This window comes from Oryctolagus cuniculus, chromosome 8, assembly GCF_964237555.1.
Source record: "Oryctolagus cuniculus chromosome 8, mOryCun1.1, whole genome shotgun sequence".
In the NCBI taxonomy this organism is placed as follows: Eukaryota; Metazoa; Chordata; class Mammalia; order Lagomorpha; family Leporidae; genus Oryctolagus; species Oryctolagus cuniculus.
Genome location: NC_091439.1, coordinates 140,015,017 through 140,030,950, shown reverse-complemented (window position 1 = coordinate 140,030,950; position 15,934 = coordinate 140,015,017). Strand labels below are relative to the sequence as shown.

At 40.2% G+C, this 15,934-nt stretch overlaps 1 long non-coding RNA gene across 1 annotated transcript in view; it reads right to left on the bottom strand.

Annotated features, from left to right (window-relative positions):
• Window positions 1-9,448, bottom strand: part of LOC138843422 (uncharacterized) — a 37,705-nt gene extending 28,257 nt beyond the window's left edge. Inside the window, exon 1 of the long non-coding RNA XR_011378125.1 lies at window positions 8,511-9,448. This is a non-coding gene — a long non-coding RNA (uncharacterized lncRNA). The remainder of the gene's footprint in view (window positions 1-8,510) is intronic.
• Window positions 9,449-15,934: the final 6,486 nt, after the last annotated feature.

Sequence of the window (15,934 nt, the reverse complement as noted above, 5' to 3'; positions counted from 1 at the left end):
TATTACAGGCCACAGAACCAGTTAGACTCTCCCAGCAGAACCAGAGGAAGGGTCCATCCATATCACTGTCCTAGAGCCATAGAAATTGATGCAACAAGCCCAAGCATTTTCAGACTGGCCAGTAGGACAAGGAAGCAGCAACTCCTGTTTCCCTTAGCACCAAGAATGAGTCCCTGTCTGTCACATTCACCAGGGAGACTGACACCAGACTCTGCAGACCAAAAATAAACCCTTATTCATCTTAAAGCCACAATTCTATCCTACAAACTGCAGCAGGCTACAACACGGTGTCACTTATACACACAGCTGACTTTGATGAAGACAAAAGAATCACTCAGAGACTACACTGCTGTGCTCCTCTAGAACCAAAGCCAAAGCCACAAGGCAAGTGCCAGGCAAACCATAAACTCTTTTGATAATAAAATCAACTTCATAAAAAGGAAGGGATTATTTTACCTAACAGGCAGACACCAGTGTAGTGACCCAGAGACATGAAGCAAGGTAGTGTCATAATCCTCTAGGAGACCCTGAACTGAAGGAAATCTATGAAGTGACAGATATAGAATTCAAAATAATGACTGTAAGGAAACTTAATGAGATGCAACAGCACACAGATATAGTGCAGAAATGAGAAAATCAGTGAGTGACAAGAATGGAACTCTTTACGAAGAACCGGATGTGAGGTCATCACTGGGGCTCAGTAGGTAAAGCTGCTGTCTTTGGGGATGGCCTCCCATATGGGCATCAGCTTGAGTCCCAGTTGCTCCAGTCCCAATCCAGGTCTCTGCTAATGCACCTCAGAAATCAGTGGAGGATTGCTCAAATACTTGGGCCACAGCACCAATGTTGGAGGCCCAGCATAAGCTTCTGGTTCTTTGCTTCAACTTGGCCCAGCCTTGGCCATTGAGGCTGTTTGGGGAATGAACCAGTGGATGGAAGATACCTCTCTCTCTCCCTCTCCCTCTCCTCCTTCTCCTATCCTTCCCCTCTTCCTTCCTCTACCCTTCCCCTCCCCTCCTTCCCCCCTCCTTCCCCCTCCTTGTGTCTTTGCCTGTAACTCTTTGTCTGTAACTCTGCCTTTCTGTCTTTCAAACAAATAAATATATCTTTTAAAAAAGAACAAAATACAAATTTTGGAGATGAAATCATAATCAGTGAAATAAGAAAATGAATGAGAGCATTTTTTTTTAATTATTTGAGTGTCAGAATTATGGGCTGGGGGGTAGAGAGAGAATCTTCCATCTGTTGGTTTACTCTCCAGAGGGCTGCAATGGCCAGGGCTGGGCCAGGCTGGGCCATAGCCAGGAGCCAGAAGCTTCATTCAGGTCTCCTATGTAAGTGCAGGGGCCCAAGGACTTGTGCTATCTTCTGCTATTTGCCCAGGTACATTAGCAGAGAGTTAGATAAGATGTGGAGGAGCCAGGACTCCAACTGGTACCCATATGGGATGCCAGCACTGCAGACCTGGTTTAACCCATGAGACTACAGCACTGGTTCCTGATTGAGAGCTTTAACAGCAGAACAGGCAAAGTGAAGAAAAGAATTTCTGAACTTGAGAACAAGAATTTTGAAACAATGCAGACAAAAATAAACAGAAAAGAAATAAAAAGAATTAACTATGTAAAATATGGGATCCCATAAATGAGTAAATATTCATATTATATGTATTCCTGAAGCTGTTGAGACCCTGCTAAATGAAATAGTTGACAATTTCCCATGTCTTAAAAGAGACATGGACCTCCAGTTACAAGAAGCTCAAAGAACCCCAAGCAGACTCAACCAAAAAATGTCTTCTCCAAGGCATACTGTTACCAAATTGTCAGAAGCTAAAGACAAGGAGAAAATCCTAAAGACAGTAAGAGAAAAGCATCATTACATATAAAGGAAAATGCACTAGATTAATGTCAAACTCCTCAGCAAAAATCCTACAGGCCAGAAGAGAGTGATATGATATATTCAGTCTTAAAAAAAAAAAAAAAACACTTCAAATCAAGAATATTATTTCCAGTGAAACTATATTTTTATAAGATCAGAGTTGGCAAACTCAAAAGGCTTCCATGGCCTTGACAACTCATGACAAGAGCCTTGGGTGATTACTGATGCCATAAAAAAGACTGTCAATTGTTAAATCAACAACAGGAGTCACTGTGCACTTACTTCCCATGTAGGATCTCTGTCCTTAATGTGCTGTACTATGTGAATTAATGGCATAACTAGTACTCAAACAGTACTTTACACTTTGTGTTTCTGTGTGGGTGTTGAAATCTTTACTTAGTATATACTAAATTGATCTTCTGTATATAAAGATAATTGAAAATGAAACTTGATGTGAATGGGATGGGAGAGGGAGCAGGAGATGGGAGGGTTGTGGGTGGAAGGGAGGTTTTGGGGGGGGGAAGCCACTGTAATCCAAAAGCTGTACTTTGGAAATCTATATTTATTAAATAAATGTTAAAAAATAAACTATATTTTTAAAGTGAAGAACAAATAAAGATTTTCCAGATAAGCAAAAACAGAGAATTCACAACCACCAGACCAGCCTTATAAGAAATTCTGAAGGGTATCCTGCCTTAGAAGTAAACATGAAAACACATGACACCACCTAATTCACCAACAGAGCAGATAGAATAATTATCCAATCAACAAATGACAGGTATTAGTTCTTATTTATCAGTACTAACTTGGAATGTGAATGTTAAATTAAATTCACCAACCAAAAGACTTGGTTTGGTTGAACATATAAAAACCACAACCCCAACATATGCTGCCTACAAGAAAATAACTAGAGGCCAGCACCGTGGCTCACTTGGTTAATCCTCCACATGTGGTGCTGGCACCCCGGGTTCTAGCCCCGGTTGGGGCGCTGGTTCTGTCTCAGTTGCCCCTCTTCCAGGCCAGCTCTCTGCTGTGGCCCGGGAGGGCAGTGGAGGATGGCCCAAGTGATTGGGCCCTGCACCCGCATGGGAGACCAGGAGGAAGCACCTGGCTCCTGGCTTAGGATTGGCACAGCGCCAACTGTAGCGGCCATTTGGGGAGTGAACCCATGGAAGGAAGACCTTTATCTCTGTCTCTCTCTCTCACTGTCTATAACTCCACCAGTCAAATTAAAAAAAAAACTTTTAAAATTCAATAATTCAATAACAAAAAGAAATTTCCCAATTGAAATACTGATAGAATATACAGACACCTTAAACATACATATGTTTATATGTATACACATATTAAAAATAAGCACTAAAGCATTCTGAATATTAGAGAATTATGAAAAAGTGAAATACACTGTACATTAAGGAAAAGCATATTTGAACAGAAAAATGATGGACACATCATATATTAGGATGATTTTACTTAAAAAATTAACATGACAACACAAATTTTTGGAAGAATACAGAATAGCTGTATATCTCACTCATTACTGGTGAGAATGCCTAGTGGGACAGACAGAAATCCAACCATAAGTATCACCATATCATATAGCATACAGGTTTCAATATATTTAAAACATGAGTAGATAAAAACTGATGTGAAATATATATAGCAATTTTATTCACAGTGGCTAAAACTCATATAGGATCAATTTGTTCTTCTATAGTTAACCAGATAACCAAATATTCAAACTGGGTAGAGACCCTGGAGGAAAACAGGAGATGCAGACACATGGAATGCATGGGGTATGGGTATTGGGCATGGGGACACAGAGAAAATCCCGGCTGCAGTCAGAGGTGTTGTAGAAACCTAAGTAGTATAGTGGGTTCAAGCAAAGAGCAGAGAGGTATATAAAGGTTGCCATGAGCTGGAAGCACAGGCAATGAAGTTACTCCAGGGTAGTAGAAAGATCACTCTGGAGAAGGGAATCAACTGAGGGAAGACCTTGGCTTCATGTAAGAGGGGCTGGAGGACATGATGATTGGCATGGTACAGGGAGACACTTAATTGCTGGAGACACAGGGGATGGAGTCTCATGTAGCTGGCACAAGAAATAGGGAATGTTGAAAGCTGACATGAATGTCAGAGATTTTACAAATGACAACATACTAAGGGTGAACAGGGGTAACAGTCAAATGAGAGATGGAAACTGGAGAACATACATGGGTTTTAGACATAGGAGTGGAGAGACATGAAGCCCGATGTGGTTGCAGGCACATGGGGATGGAGATACTAGGGCAGACAGGACCTGCACACACAGGGTTTGGAAACGTGAGAAAATTAAGGGATTGCAGAAAAATCAGTGCTGAGAGAAAATCTGCATCCTTAAGTGCGTATGTTAGGACACCACAAACAAATCATCCCAGTTTCCTTCTTAAGAATTTAAAAAGAAAGCGCTTGAAGAATAATTAAATAAAGTCAGGAAAAGGGTAATAGGAAACATCAATAAAATGCTGGTTTCACAAAAGTATTACAGAAACATAGAAGAAAGGAAAAACTATTTAAAAATATTAAGAAATTGTATTCCTCTTTTAAATACATGGGATCATACAATATGAATATGCACTCTTTTGTCATAATCTTCTTTAATTATCCAGGAAATCAATGCATATTTTGCATGTTGGAGTTTGTTCCATTTCACTATTTTTTAAGCAGTTCTCAAAGTATTACACAGTGACTCCTCAGATTCTTTGCATCTTTCTTGAGTGTATACAAGGTCTAAACCTTTTCATAGTAAACTAAGATGCTATTTAACTTTTCACTGTCAGTCATTCTTGAATGTTAGGGAGTTTTCCAGAAACTACATGATGTGAAGCTGCTTATGTAAACCTGTTGTTAAAATGTCTCAATTTTACTTTATCACTTTTAGTATTTTTTTTGTTCTACTTAATACTATTGGTTGAACTCTTTAATTAACACACAATTATTCTTAGGTGTTTAAATTTAACTGAAAAGTGATCCCTGTTAAATATAAGAGTGGGAATAAGAGAGGGAGGAGAGGTACAATTTGGGACATGCTCAATCGGACTTGCCCCAAACGGTAGAGTTAGAAACATACCAGAGGATTCCAATTCAATCCCATCAAGGTGGCATGTACCAATGCCATCTCACTAGTCCAAGTGATCAGTTTCAGTTCATAATCAGTTCAAATCATAATGATAGTATTAAGACTCAAATGGATCACACAAACAAGACTAGTGTCTGCTAATACTAACTGATCGAATTAAAAAGGAGAGAACGATCCAACATGGGAAGCAGGATACACAGCAGACTCATAATGGCAGATGCCCTAAACAGCACTCTGGCCTCAGAATTAGCACTTAAAGCATTTGGATCTGGCTAAAAAGCCCATGAGAGTATTTCAGACATGGAAAGCCAAGACACTGTGGTAAAAAAAAAAAAATGACCTAAATGAAAGATTTCTGTGAGTGAGATCCCAGTGGAAAGAACGGGCCATCAAAGAAGGAGGTACCTTTCTCTGAAGGGAGGAGAGAACTTCCACTTTGACTAGGACTTTGTCTAAATAAGATCTGAATTGGCGAACTCAAAAGGCTTCCATAGCCTTGGAAACTCATGACAAGAGCCTTGGGTGATTACTGATGCCATAAAAAAGACTGTCAATTGTTAAATCAACAACAGGAGTCACTGTGCACTTACTCCCCATGTAGGATCAATGTCCTTAATGTGCTGTACTATGTGAATTAATGGCATAACTAGTACTCAAACAGTACTTTACACTTTGTGTTTCTGTGTGGGTGCAAACTGTTGAAATCTTTACTTAGTATATACTAAATTGATCTTCTGTATATAAAGATAATTGAAAATGAAACTTGATGTGAATGGGATGGGAGAGGGAGCGGGAGATGGGAGGGTTGTGGGTGGGAGGGAAGTTATGGGGGGGAAAAGCCACTGTAATCTAAAAGCTGTACTTTGGAAATTTATATTTGTTAAGTAAAAGTTTATAAAAAAGTTAAAAAAGAAATTAAAACAGTGCTGTTCTTTTTTATTTAATTTAATTTTATTTTTTTGACAAGCAGAGTGGACAGTAGAGAGAGACAGAGAGAAAGGTCTTCCTTTTTCTGTTGCTTCACCCCCCATGGCCGCTGTGGCCGGCGCATTGCAGCGGGTGCACCGTGCTGATCTGAAGCCAGGAGCCAGGTGCTTCCTCCTGGTCTCCCACAGGGGTGCAGGGCCCAAGGACCTGGGCCATCCTCCACTGCTATCCCAGGCCACAGCAGAGAGCTGGACTGGAAGAGGAGCAACTGGGACAGAACCGGTGCCCCAACCAGGACTAGAACCCCAGGGGCCGGCGCTGCAGGTGGAGGATTAACCTAGTGAGCCATGGCGCCAGCCAACAGTGCTATTCTTTACAGAGCTTATAGAACTCACCAAGATATTAAGATTTTGTGAAATTCTTATGAGTAAAAACTTGACTCCAAAGAGGCAACTGGTAGAATGGGAGAAAATATTTCCAAACTATGTAACTGATAAACTCAACAACAACAAAACAAAAAATCTTGTTAAGAAATGGTTCAAAGGACTTGAACAGACATTTTTTCAAAAGATGAAATTCAAATGGCCAACAGACACAAGAAGAAATAATTCTGATCACTAGCCATCAGGGAACTGCAAATAGAAACCACCATGAGGTTTCACCTCACCACAGTTAGGACCCCCTTCATACAGCAACCAAAACAACACATACTGGTGGGGATGTGGGGATATTACCCTAATACACTGTTGGTGGGAATGTAAACTAGGACAGCTGTTGTGGAAAACAGTATGGAGATTCCTCAGAAATTTGAAAATCGATCTACTATATGACCCAGCCATCCCACTCCTGAGATTTACCCAAATGAAGTAAAATCAGCATATGAAAGTTATCTGTACCTCCATGTTTATTGCAGCTCAATTCACAATAGCTAAGAGATGGAATCAGCCTAGATGTACATCAACTGAAAATGTGTTAAATATACACACTATGGACTACTACTCAGCCATAAAAATAATGGAATTATGTCCTTTGTATTAAAATGGATACAACTGGAAGTCATTATACTTAGTGAGAAAGGCCAGTCCTCAAAGACAAATGTTATGTTTTCCCTGATCTGTGATAATTAATAGAATACAAAAAAGTAATACATATGAATGAAATTGATGTTTTGATATCTGATTATTGTCTACAACCCTTATATCTGCTGTTGAGGAATAGGCTTTTTTTCTTACTATTTGTTGAATTTTGTACTTAGTGGCAGGATAATTTCATGAATATAAAATGAACTGAAAATGTGTCATTGTAAAAAGAAAGACTACAATATTAAGCAGGAGGGAGGATGGCAGCATGAGCAGGAGAGGTGGTAGGGTGGGAAGTACCACTATGCTCCTAAGTCAGTATATATGAAATGCATGAAATTTATTCACTTATATAACTAAAAATTATCTAAAAATTGACTTCAGAGTTCAAAATCTGCTACATTTTGATATCCAATTTCCAAAAACACAACTATAAGATGAAATAGGAAAATTCCTATATAATTTAATAAGTTGAACCAATTTTTGAAACTCCAAACCAACCAATCAAGAAAAATGTCCCACAAGCAAAAATCTGGATCCAGACTTACGGAACATTATACACTTCTATGAGAAAAAACACTGAATTTCCCTAACTTGTTCCAAGTGGACATACTCAGAATATTTTGAATCTCTTTTGGGAAGCCAGTGTTACACATATGATGCAAGTGAGTCCAGGGTATGCAATGAAAATGAAATACAAAAATGTCTTTCATAAACTGAGGTACATATATTCTGAGCAAAATATGATTATATGAATTTAATCACATATGAAAGCATAACAGATCAATATCAAGCAAGGTACATTAAAAAGTGAAAAATTTTTAGCATTCTCAAACTCTGTAAATCATCCATGTAGGTGAAAAATATAAGGAAATTACATGGCCATTTAGATTAAATATTAAAAAGCATTTAATAAAATTCAATATCCAACCATAAGAAAATCAACTTTTAGCAGAATAGGAGAACACAGTGACTTCCTTCTTGTGATCAAGATAGTCTAAAATGGACCACAGCACACTACTTAATACAGGATCCGTGAAAGCCTTCTCCCTAGGAACAGACCCGGACATGACTGCCTTCTCTCCCCTCCCTCTTCAACACTAAATGGGAGGAATGGTCAGGGAAATCAAACAACAAAAAAGAAGCATAAATTTAAATATCAACTTTTAAGCAATAAAACTCAATATATGTGGATGACACCATTATAGGGAGAGAATCCAATCTAACTCCAAGCCAAATACAACCGGATTTAGCAAGATTACCAGGTAGACAATCATTATGAGTCACAGCAAGAAACAAACAGAAAACATTAAAGGACAAAAGGCTAACTAGCAAACACGCATCTACGAGAGAAATTTAAATTATGTAATATCTTTAAACATTATTCAAACGCATTTTAAGTACACACGAACGCACACAAAGGACACAACAGAGAAATGACTCCAGAGCATGGAGAAAGCAAAGACCCAGAAGTCAATGAAATGCCAGTAAGCCAGTAAGTTCTATCCCACCTGAATGCGGTATAGATCACCAGACTGCACAGGAACACGGAGGTGATGGTGCCGGCCGCGGGGGAATCGGCAGTAGCCCCAGGTCCTCACTCCCCTCACCTGGCAACATTCCCCCCGTACCCACTATGCCAGCGAGCATGCTGATTGGCTACCGCTTTATGACATCATCCATGCCCACCCGCTTTGCAAGCTGTCCAACCAGGCACCCCTCGCGGGAGGGGCAACCACGTAATCTCGTGAGATCGTCACGTCACAGTCTCTTCCAAGCTGCACTGGGAGAAATGTCCGTGTGGTGGCTCAGCTTTCTCCCCTCTGCAAAGAGGAAACCAGAGACTTGAGAAGCAGGAAATGCAGTATGCTTAGGGCCAGGTGTCTGAGAAGGGGGAGGTGGAAAAGTTAGATCCTGCTTGAACTGAGTGTGGAGGGACTTGGACTTCCCCACGGTGAGCCCTTGCATCTGCAGACTCCACCAGGTGAAGGCTGGGCTGGCTCCAGAATATGGGTGACATACCCTGTCCCTGCACAGTGACCCCAGCTTAGCACCAGAGCCGTCTCTTCCGAGTGGCTGTAGTGCCACCTCTCCTCAGGTTGTGCAGTGAGGACAGGAGGATGATCAGGGAGAATCTGGACTCGGAGTACAGGGTTCATGCATGGAGGAGCTGTGGTCTGTTGGGGGTGCCCGGTCCCTCCTTTCTCCCCATCGGCATACAGTACCACAAACTCTGTAAATCAGAGAAGAAACAGCTTTGACTCAGCTTTTCGGTCCAAAGATTGGGAAGGGCACCTGATGATGAACTTGTTGGCAGAGTTCTGAGGCAGCTGCAGGCATCACCAGGGCGCTTGAATGTTTATTTGGTGAAGTTTCACAAAAGAGGAAATCAGAGAACGTCTCCCTGACACTCCAGTGCAAAATATCCTTGGGCCTGTCTTCATTTTGCATTCCTTAAATGCAGCCATTGGCTTGACTTTACCTTTGCAAACTGCAGGGTGATGTCACCTCCACTCACCCTCCTCCCTTTTCCTCTCCTAATTTTTAAAACTGACTGAGGGTGATGTTCCAAGAAGTCCCCCGTGGCCAAGGCTCCAGGAGTGTCTAGTGGATGTCATTCCCTGGGTCTCATCCTGCCCCTGAAGCTTCTCTTAGGACTGGGTGAAAATTCTGGGTACACCTGCCATCTGTATGGCTAAGCCTTTGGGACATTAAGGTTTTCCTCTCACTGCAGTTTCTATTCTGGGAGACATATTAATAGTCAACTACATAGATGCTGGTATCTGGGGACAAGACAGAAATGATACTCTGATACTTCTAAAGGGAGAAAGGTTGTCACAGAAGTCAGGGCAAACCCACCCTAGCTAAGCAGTGCCAGATCTGAAAAGCAAATGCACTTTGGTGGACACACAGCAGTTTGTTTTTTCTTCCAGGGAGTTGGTGTAGTTAGACCGCAAGTGAGATTGCCTGGGAAGGCAAGACTCTGCCTGTGGAGAAAAAGCTTAGAGATTTGAGAATTTGCATCTGTTGAATGATAAAAATATATGTTTGATATTTGCCCACATTTTCTGGTTCATAGATCTTAAGTGTTGCATTTTAATACGTGTTTTGTGACTTTATTTTAATGAGAAGATAAATTAAAATATCTCTCGGCATGCATGAATCCAATGAACTTTACACTCCACTTTATAATTTTAAGAATTTTGACATTGACAGTATTGCTATGTATCTTCAATTTTGTTCTCACCTGTGAATTTTACTTTTCACCCTCACATAGTCACAATGTTTGTCATGATCATTATTTTTTATTGTGCTGTGATGACAAAAATTTTAAAAAATACTTTTATGAGGCCACTTTTCCCAAAGACCATCAGTATGACAGCTGTTGTCTAAAGAGTAAATATTTTGAGTAATAAATATGATTGCAGACCAGAAATGATTGTGTAGTATGTCACACAGAGGCTACTCAAGAGAGTTTCTGAATGGATTTGGGCCCATTTCACATATACTGATTATTGTTCAAGGAAGAAAGATGCTTCTCTGTATTGGCTATCTTGAGGAAGTTTATTCGGCCCTCGGTAATCCTAATAGTTCTTATTTGGGATGCAGAGAGAATGCAGTAGAGCTAAAGCTAATTCTTATGGAGGACCAGTTAGTTATGGTAGTAACAAGAGGGACATAATGGGCATTTTCGTGTGTTCCTTTACATTTATTTACTTGAAAATCAATTACAGACAGAGAAAGGAAGAGAGAGGAAGAGAGAGGGAGAAAGGCACACACACACACACAGAGAACTGCTATTCAATGTTTTACTCCCCAATGGCCGCAGTGGCCAGTGTTGTGCCAAACTAAAGCCAAGAAACAGGAGCCAGGAGGTTCTCCCAGGTCTCTCACATGGGTGGCAGTAACCAAGCACTTGAGACATCTTCCACTACTTTTCCCATGTTATTAACAGGGAACTGGATCAAAGCAGAGTCACAAACACAGAGAGATGTATTTACACAATGACTTTTTTGTCTTGATTTAACATAGTCACTGAGAAGTGTTGTCTGGTGTCAAGAGTGTGTGACATACTCACACATGACATATTCATACATCTCTTCAACAGCGTAAGTCTAGGCCTTTTATTGAGGTGAGGCCAGCTCCAGTCTTCAGGTCTTGTTTTGCCTTTCTTAATAGTTAGCTAAACACAGAAAGATTTCCTGTTCTGTTTTGTATTCTGTTTTCCATGAAGTACTCCAGTTAAAATAAATACTCATGCTCTTTAGAAAATTATGTTGGAGGCAGCACTGTGGCACAGCAGATAAAGTTGCCACCTGCAGCACCAGCATCCCATATGGGTGCCAGTTCAAAACCTAGCTGCTCCACTTCCAATCCAGCTTTCTGCTATGCCCTGGGAAAGCAGTGGAAGATGGCCCAGGTACTTGGGCCCCTGCACACATGGGAGAGACCCAGAAGAACCTCCTGGTTGTTGGCTTCAGATGGGTGCAGCTCCAGACATTGCGACCAGTTGGGGAGTGAACTAGTGGATAGAAGTCCTCTCTGCCTCTGCTTCTATCTCTGAGTAATGCTGACTTTCAAATAAATAAATAAATTCTTTAAAAAGGAAAATTATGTCACATTTTATTAAAAAATCACCTTTATAATTCACATGAAGCCAAAACATTGGAGAAAATTTCCAGAATGTAATCCAGCAAAAATCAAATGTGATCATTATTCCAATCAGGTCTTTGTGGTTTAGGAAATAGGTTCTTGATGCTAATTTGTTAACATTCCCTCATATTCCAGAATTGTAAACTGAAGTTGTAGGAACACAAAGAATCCAAGCACTAGCCATAGATATAGAAATATATAAAAGAAAAAAAAAACTTGAAATCCAGTGCTTCTACTTTTGATAAAAGAGGAATAGGCAACAAATAGTAACAGTTGTTTTATATGTTGGAAATAAGTATTTTGAGGGAAGGTAAATGATGGCGTCTGTGCTCATAAGGAAGCTTGAGTGTGTTATTTTCCCTGTGGAAAGTGCAGGTGTCAGAAGTATGTCATAATTGATTACCTATTTCCAATTTTAATACATAGCTTCAGAACCTGCTCCTATGTGAGTGTAGATGGTTGAGAAATATAGACAGTCCTGCCCTCTTGATTCCCCATGAAGATAAAGATACAAGTATCATTCATCATCTTGTGTGCAATGGTTAAATATTTCAGTGTGTGCAGTGTGTGATCTTAATTGTGAATGTACTTACTTGGTTTTTGCTTCTGTTCAATGAGATGTGAAAAGTTTTTGAAGTTCACTTAATATATTTTGTTAACATTTGAACCACTTGAATCAGGTTTGCTGTTATTTCTTCACAAAAGCATCATCACCAACAGTAATGCTTTCTTAGTAGTTTCCCCAGACCTTTTCTTTCTTGCAAACATCTTGGGTCCTGAATAACCTTGTGTTTTATAGACTCTGGATTTATAAGTTCTGCTATCTCTGGGCTGTTCTTTGTGAAATTTCTATTTCCTCATATTGCTCTTGCTTACATGTTACAGTGAGACCCCATTTACCAGGGCCACAGTAACAGATGAGGAACAGAATGTAAGAGCTAAGACAAGGGAATCAGATGTGCTCTTTTGAACAGGGGTGCCCTCCTGCAGAGCTGTGTACTTGGAAGTCTGAGTAGCTTCACAAGATTTGGTTTATTGGATGCTCTTTTTTGTGAGTACTTTGTTAATGTTTTTAGAGTCTTAGACTTCGATTAATGATTGAATAACTTCCTGCAAGATATGTTGTAGGGAAAGTCACATCTCCCAAAGGAGGAGATGTCACCACATTGTTGATTACAATCTTCACCTGAGAGAGCCATTTGTCATGGAAAGGAATTATGAATAATTCTGATAATATCAGACTAAATGCTCTTTAGAAAACAATCAGATATTTTCTGATTGCACTCATATTCCTGTCCCTGGTTTGACTGAGGAGATGGGAAAGAGAAACACACCTCCTCTGCAACACCAAGCACAGGCCTCTCACTCCTTTGCTGAAGCAGCTATGATTCCCAAGCTTCCTACAAATACAGATACCATTTTTCTCCTTCATCTCTCTCTTTTTTCCTTTCTCATTCTAGAGACAATTTTCTTATTGGAAACATCTATCTATTTTTAAACTTTTCATGATGAAAAATCAATGAATTGACTGCAAACTCATCCAATCAAATTTTTATTCATACTTACCTTGGATTAACATGTAACTATGGAATCAACACCAAACTTAAATTATCTGTCTACCATCTTTTCTATTTCATGTTTCATGAATCTGGCCTTTTGTGAAAAAGCTATTTGTAGATTTCCAAGCCATATGATCAAAACATTAGCTTCCTTCTCTCTCCAAGGAGAATGAGTACATTTAGACTAAGTTGTCTCACATATTTTCTTGGATGTTTGTTCTTTTGTCTAAGTATCCTCCTGGTGTATTAGAATCTCATCTACTTATCAAAACATGTTCTTTGTATCACTAGATAAAAGAGCAAGAATGAGAAACATTTTCTCATGTAGTTACATTTAGAGGTCTCATTCAGACAATAACTTATGAGTGCTGTGATCTTAAAGGCTTGTGACAGGAAAATCAAGATTAGAAAGGAATGTTGAGTTTATAAAGGAATGCATGAAGCAAGAGCTAAATGCAGCTCTGAAACACATGGAAATGGGGCTACTACACAGAGAGGTTTAAGGACTTGCCCAAGATCATACAGCTGGTAAGTGGTAGAGGAGGAATTTAAGATGCATTTTTCATGGCCTTGATAATCTAGTTGTTTAAACACAAGGATGGTAATTGCAAAGATTCACTGAGTACATCCTATGAGCCAGTGTGCAGTGACTTGGCAACCATGTCCCTTACTTCACACTGAAATTACCCAGATCCTATGTGTCTATGCAGTGTAGTAGCTCAAAAACCATTAGCATAAATGTACCCTAGATGAGACTAAAACATGAGATTTTGACAGAAGTAAGATTAGGGTTGTTGTGTGCATGGTGAGGAGAAGACTTGCCCTGTGGAAATTTTAATGAGAACATCTGCCCTGTGTAGATTCTGCCTCTGTTGCACATCGTAGGGCTCATCATCTGCAGGGGTAGCAAAAGCTGGATCCTTCCTTCCCCTTTTCAATAACAGATTCCTTGATTCCTCAGTTGAGCACACCTGTTGTCATAGTGTGTGACTTCTAAGAAATGTTCTTTTAAAATATTTACTTACTTATTTATTTATTTAAGAGGCAGAGAGAAGGAGACAGGTAGACATGGAGAAATCTCCCATCTGCTGATTCACTCTTCAAATATCTGCAACAGCCAGTACTGGGCTGGGCCCAAGTCAGGGGCCAGGAACCCAATCCAGGTCTCCCAAAAGGGTGGCAGGGACCCAATTACTTGGGTCACCACTGCTGCTTCCCTGAGTGAATATTAGATGGAAGCTGGAATTGGAAATGGAAGCCAGGAATGAAAGCTGGGCACTCTGATATGGGACAAGACATCTTAACTGCTAGGCCAAAGGCTGAACTTAAGGAAATGTTCTTAAAGAGTAGGAACATGAACTTCTTATTTTCTGTTGTCCTCCTGGATGGGATGGAGAGTGGGTGTTTCCTGGAGCTGCAGGAAACATTTTATATCATGAGGGAACCTTAGGGATGAGGTGACAAGGAAGAAAGGGCCTGGATCTGCTACTATGAAGAACCATGCTTGTCCTATAATAAATATGTTTGGATCCTTAAATGTAAGAGTGAAGGAAGTGTTAACCTACAAGTGGGTTTTTTTTTTTTGAAAGGCAGAATTACAAAGAGAGAAAGAGAGAGAGAGAGAAGAAGGATCTTCCATCTGTTGGTTCATTGCTCAAATAGCTACAACTGCCAGGGCTGGGCCAGGCTGAAGCCATGAGCTAGGAGCTTTATCCGGGTTCCCATATGGATGCAGGAGACCAAGCACTTGGCCATCCTCCAATGCTTTCCCAGCTGTATTAGCAGGGAGCTGGGTTAGAAGTAGAGAAGCTAGTACTGGAACTGGCACCAATATAGGAAGCTGGAGTCACAGAATGTGACTTAACCCACTACACTACAACATCAGCCCCTAAGTCACACTTTTAAATATTTATTTTTGCTTGCTACTCATAGCTTAAATAAATTCTAGCTAATATACATAAGTCATATCATTTCTTTTGATTCTGATCATAACCCTCTAAGGCAAGAACTGTGATGATCTCCATGGGTAGGTGAAGAAAATGAGGCCCTGAGACCACACAGCCAAATGGTAAAGCTGAGTTACCTCTGCCCCTTTTAGGCACCAAATGTAAGAGTGATCAAATAGAAGAAATCCCAACAGTCTTGTGTCTTTAGTTAGGACAGCTTGTAGTAACACAAAATTGCAAAGCCAACTCTTTGGTTGTCCATTAGCTGTCCATGGGTAGTTTAGTTCAAAGTCCTTCCCACAAACACCTTGCAGAGAATACATGATGTTTTTCTGAAGATGATTTTGACTTCAAATCACTAAAAGCCCAACTTAAACTGGCTTGAATGAGATTCAGACAGAGTGGTCCTGGGGTTGATGAATTTGGTGGCTGAGTGATATTACTGAGAGTATGGGTTCTTTTAACCTCTGCTCTGTGACACACAGCACTAGCATTATCCAAAAGTTGGTTCTTTTGTGGCAACAGGAATGATGCTTGGAACAAGCAATTAATATTATCCATTCTTTTATTTACAGCAAAAGGAAAGAGAAATGGATTTTCTTCTCTTTCTTTAAAAACTGAGGTGGGGGTGGGTGTATGGAACAGTGCTTAAGATGCTTCAGAACACTTGCAACCCAAACTAAAGTGCCTGGGTTCAAGTCCTCTCCACACTTTCAATTCCAACTTCCTGACAATGTGTCCTGGGGGCAGCAGGTGATGGCTTATGTAGTTGGGTCC